Here is a 6015-nt window from a genome sequence, read left to right as displayed (position 1 = left end):
CAGGTAGAAGATCACTGCTCCAGAGTACCTGATTAAGAACACCATAGTGCCACACAGTTCAGTCGCACAAGTCAGGCCTGAATGGAAGTGGACAATGCACTGCCACTCTTCATTTGCCCACTGGATCAGCATAGGAGGAGTATTTAAAGGAAGATGGCTGAAAGATCAGATTGGAGGAGAAGGGGGATGAAAATTTGGGGAGACACTTGTGCACCTGCTCAATCTCCAATTTGTCAGGGGCTGAGGGATTTGAACCCGTGACCTCGGGTGTTCAGAACTGAAATCTTATTAGTAATATGCATTCAAGAGGTCCCAAATTACCTTTCCCAGGGCAGAAGGTATAATAGAAGATAAGACACATGGGCAGGTATTCATATAACATTTTGAGTATGCAAGCTTGTTACAAAGTTATATTACAGAAAATGATGCAGCGGCCATAGAGAAAGAGAGGGAGAAAAGGGAAGAGGTGAGAGGTGAAAAAGGGTTGTGAAAGGCTAAGGCTTTTGTGTGCATGTGGATGTTCCTTTTGACAGTCTGAAATGGTTGTATGATGATATCCAGAAAAAGAGCAAAAGGTATTAGCAAAAGGTGAAATAAAAATGGGTGTACTGCTTGATGTGGACTCCAGTTAGACAAATTTTGAGGGTTGTGTGGATGGCGTTTATATGTCTGAGACTGGCTCAGTAACTGAGGCCTTAAGTGGCTAGGCACTGAAATCAGTAGTGCTGATAATGAGCACATTATATTACTGCAATGGTATCTACTGGGGACTTAATGGATCATTGAGGCATTTACAAATCATTGAGAACATGGAGGCTAAGGTAGCACTAGGCTGTTCAAGACATGACTCTGCAGCTATTTTATTGGAAAAGCTGCATTGGCTTCCAATAAGATCTAGGTGTAAATTTAAGGTGTTTCTCTTAGCTTTCAAAATATTGGAAGAGTAAAGGTGCACTGCACTTATATGAGCGATTGACTTGGTGAACAGGCAGTAGGCTATAACGATCACAACAGCAATATCAGGTGCAATTACCACCAGTTAAGGCTTTTCACCATACAAGCTTTGTAATAGGGTGTTTTCTATGGTCATCCCCAAGATGTACAATAAGTTGCCTTTTGCACTTAGGGGAGAAGAGGATTTGTTAAGTTTGTAAGAAATTAGTTGGCTATTGACTAAAGGTGGCAACTAAAGAAGTGTCTTTTGGAGATAGTCAGACTTACCTATTCTGTATTTTATTTTTATCTTGTGTATTACAGATGCTGGATGTTTTGATTTTTATCTGACTGTTGTACATTGTTTCGGATGAATTATTTTTGGGAAGTTGGTTTATAATTAAGTTATAAATAGAGAGGTCATCTCTCATCTCATTTATCTAGAAGGAAACATGCTTTTGACTTTTTAAGTTAATATCTGCCACCTTCTTTAGTGATTGCTCTTGATGGTTTTAACTTTTGATAGACAAAAACTATACTTAGGTAATTTTGTCTTTTTGTATTGTATGAGATGATTGGATCAGTCTTTAGATGTCCAATTCAATCAGCCTTTAGATTTGTACTGTATGTAGACCCAACCGCTTTGCTTAATTACATTGTGGATATATATAATACTGACAGTAGTCTTGAAGGGCTTTAATTCTGGTTTGAATAGGGAGTAGATTCATCCAAAGGGAATTTCTGCCCCACAAGTACAGTCGTGTTCAAAAGCTTACATACTTAGTAAGACTTACAGACTTAGTAAGATGTGTAGCATTTTAAGTAAATGAGTGATCAGACAAAACATGTCTGTTCTTTTTAATGTTTCAAATTAAACTATTTTTTTACATAGTAATAAAGGAAATAATAAAATGGTCCTGTCCAAAGTTTACAGAAGTTGACACACACAGGTTGAGATAGCAATGAAGGGGTAGGTATCCACACCTGTGCCTTGTTTGAGTATAAGTGGTGTCTGTGTATAAAAATGTCAGTTTCTGAGCTCTTGAGAAATCCTTGTGCATTTCCTCCAGGGCTGCCCTGACCTTACTGATTATTGAAGCATAGGCCAAGCAAAACTGTCAAAGGATCTGCAAGCAAAAGTAGTTCAACTTTATAAATCAGGAAAAGGATATAAAAAGATATCCACAGATTTGAAAATGCCAAGTAGTACTATTCAAAGTTGGATCATGCACTGGACACTTATGGCGTTGGTTAATACCAAGCCAGACCAAGAATGATTTCAGACACAACTTCCATGTAAATTTATTGGGATGCAAAGAAAAAGCCCCAAGCACCTTCTATTGAAATAAAGGCTTCTCTGAAACAAAGTGCTATGGCTGTTTCAACAGGCACAATCAGGAAATACTTGAATAAAAATGGGCTGCCAGAAAAAAGCCAATGCCCCAACCAGCCCCTTTGGCATATTGTAAACAGCATCTAGTGAAGCCTCAAAACTTGAGCAAAATCATTTGGAGTGATAAGACCAGATTTGAACTTTATGCTCACAACCATAAATGCTATTTTATGTAAAATATGTATATTGTTTATGCAAAATGGTAGGATCCAAATGGTTTAAAATAAATAATAGAAAGTACAATAAAGTGGTTAAAGTAAAAAAAAAAACCATACATTACACAAAATATGAATAGTAAAAGTTAAATTATAAATAAATGTTAAAATCAGGTGCTAATAAAAATGAATTGTGTGTGGAAAGATCATGGTTTTGTAGTGGTTGAGGTAAAAGTGGAGGAACATAAGTGTGTGTTTAGTACCTTTTTGAACTCTTATGTTTGACAATAATTGTAATGAGTCTGGAAGGGAATGCCAGGGTAGGAGCCCTGCTAGTGAAAAGGTGTGTTTTTTCTCATTAAATTGAGTCTTGCCATTTTGAGTGTGGGAACTTCTAAAAAACAATTATCTATGTTTGGCAAGGAGTCAACACCAGCTCTAGCAAGGGGGTGGATCTCTATTTTGGGGTGTATGTGAGCTATGGTGACATAGGGAATTTAGTCCAAATTAATAGCAGGATCAATGCAGCATCTTAGCAGAAAATATTGGAGGAGAATTTATCAGTCTGGAAGCTGTGCATGGGTTACAAGTCATGTTGGAAAGTCCACAATAATCCAAAGCATAAAGCCAAGTTGACCTTTCAGCGGCTGAAGCAGAAGAAAGCAGCCATCACTGTGCAAAGTTGTGAGGTTGGGTCCCACCTGATGCAGTTCTCTGTATGAAACATTGTCCGTGTCAGGGGGGACTGGGACCATGTAACTGTCACTTAATTTTGAAATATCTGAGCATTATCATGAAAAGATATTCTAAGTCTGCAAATACATGGATACTTGAGATTGTTTTCTGCCCTCTGTTTTCTTGTGTATTGACTTTGTTTAGGGCAGTCACCTCCCTTTGATGCTTCAGTATATGAAAGGGAACATCACCTACTGCATTTTCCAGTTAGTGTGGGTGGTTCATCTTGGTCCAGCAATAGAAGTCCAAGAATGACTGGGTAATGTGATGCTCTGATAAGATCAAATGTGAAGGTTTCGTGCTGGTTATGCCAAATCATCAATAGTAGTATGTGGGTCGCAGTAGTTAAAGATCCCACCCCTGAGTGATCCATCAATGGTTTCTACTAAAATGCTTAATGCTTGGTGTTGCTGTGCGAATGTTAGGTGCAGAAAATAAACAGGTGCCCAAGGAATCCAACAGGATGAGTACGTTGGAGAGACTATATGTAAGCAAAACAGCATCACCTTTTTTGTGAACGGACATGCAGGATGAGGGGGAACGCAAAAAAGAACAGAACCAGGCAAAAATTACTTTCTCCCCCTCCCCCACATCCTGCACTCTTCTCTCTATCCTCTGTTTCCTTCCCTTTTCTTAGCCTTGATTCTTCCAATTTTCCCTTCTGTCATCTCCTCCCTTTTCATCTCAGGTCCTCTCTTTGAGATCTTCTTTCCCTATCTTACCTCCCCACTTGTTTGCCACATAAAGCAAAAGATTATTTATTTATCTTAGTATTAAAATCCAATCCACAAAAAAAGTCAATGTTCATGAATCTTCAAAATCCAACACCAAAGTTCACAGTGCCTGTTCTCAATTCTCTGCTTCAGTATCCCTATGGGTAGGGACCACCTGTAGTTCCACACACCTGGGTGACCAAAAGCAGACTCCTGCCAAAAAGGCCTAGTTTGGCTCTGTGATGGATATCAGTAATCCTGGACTTCAAGTAGTAAAGTCCAAAACAAATTGCTTCTTCTCAAATCCCTTCTCTTTCTCTATGGAAAATACAATCTCCACTTCAGCTGGTAATAGGGCAGAGCAGCCCCCTATTCTGATGCCCTCATGCAGGGGGGCTTCCCTCCTGAATGAAAACAGGTCCAAAAAGCAAAACTCTCTCAAATTCAAAACTTCCACCTTCACTTCTACTCTTTTCAAGGACGGTGTCATCAGGTCTGTTGCCTAAAGAAACAAAATCCCTTTTCTTAGTTGCCTAGGCCGGGGGGGGCCTAGAAAGAGTCCTCTCCAAAAATCTCTCCTACACCAAAAGCAATTCTCCTCAACTACTCTTTTCCATATGCTCAGCTGTGTTTTATAGGACTGAGTTGACCAATCCCAACACCTTGTGTGAGGAACTTTTAGCAGTGGTCTAAAAAATGCTAAGTCACCCCTAGTGTTAACCAAGGGCAACTTTATTGGTAAGGGCTCAGTGTATCTCTTACAGTAGTGACATTGTAAGCATGCCATGGCTTAGCTACATGTCTCTTTTGATGGGCAGGGAAAGTAGTTGCTTTTGCTGTATCAGGCTCCAGCAGGGGGCCGCTTACTCTGTGGCAGAACTAGACATGGGAGCAACTGCAGTGTTCCACAGCCAAGGAAGATCAGCCACCCTCAGCCTAGGAAAGTCTACTGCTGCTGCTGGGAGCCTACCCAGGGAGAGAGATCACAGCTGTTTCCCGCTGGTAGGGGAGGGGAATGTGCAAAGAGGCCAGAGAGAATGAGATATTTGAGACTTGGATTCACCATGGTTGATACTGGATATGATGGATGAAACATTTCAACTTTGCTAGCTTTTTAAGGCAGGGAGAATGAAAAACTAACCAGAATATCAAATATATGACACTTTATAAGCTCTTTACATAAGAACATATTTGCCATAGTGGGTCAGACCAAAGGTCCATCATGCCCAGTATCAACCATGGCGAATCCAGGTCATAAGTATCTAGCAGGATCCCAGAAGGTTGATAGATTCCATGCTGCTGATCCCAAGAAAAAGCAGTAGATTTTCCTAAATCCACCTTAATGATAGTTTTCGGATTTTTCTTCCAAGAACTTGGCCAAGCCGTTTTTTGAACCCAGCTACACAAGCTTTTACCACATCCGTGGCCAACAAATTCCATAGTAGGCTTTTAAAACCCCAGCACCACCTATTCTGACGCTGCATGAACTTTTGTCTTCAGTAGTGAATGTAGGCGTATACTGTCAGAATGCATTCAGATGGAGATTACAAGAATAGCTTGACTCCAATTTATAAGCTAGGGGCTAGGGTTTCGTATTAGTTCCGAATAAAGATGGGACTAGAGCTTTCCTCATTAGCAGTGTTGCCAGCTCCTATTTGAAGCAATTCACTAGGGCTAGTGTGAAGGCTTCAGATTGGATAAAAGGTAGCTAGAACCACTTTGCTGTGCATAGCTAGAAACAATTCTTGCCAGAAGATTGAAGTGAGTGGGAGTGGTGCGCAAGTTACACTCACGATCTCTTCTGCAGCTACTCACTTCCCACCGGGACTGACCAACGAATATCAGTGGGTGACTTGTAAGATTATTGCACTTGCTGCCATTCCTTTCCCTTTCAGAACACTCGCTAGCTCCACTAACTCGGTCCACTCTGAGCTCTGCCTAACATCTTTCCCGACGCTGACAATCAACCCCTCTCTCCTTTTACTAGAGAGCCTTCCAGGTCACCAAGTCTACTTCTTTCCCATTGGTTGTATCCTATACAGTGTCACTCACCACAGGGCCCGCCCCTTCCGTCATTGGTAGAAAT

Source organism: Rhinatrema bivittatum, chromosome 10 (assembly GCF_901001135.1).
Source record: "Rhinatrema bivittatum chromosome 10, aRhiBiv1.1, whole genome shotgun sequence".
NCBI lineage: Eukaryota > Metazoa > Chordata > Amphibia > Gymnophiona > Rhinatrematidae > Rhinatrema > Rhinatrema bivittatum.
The sequence above is the reverse complement of the archived record's forward strand: the minus strand, read 5'-3'. Positions refer to the sequence as shown.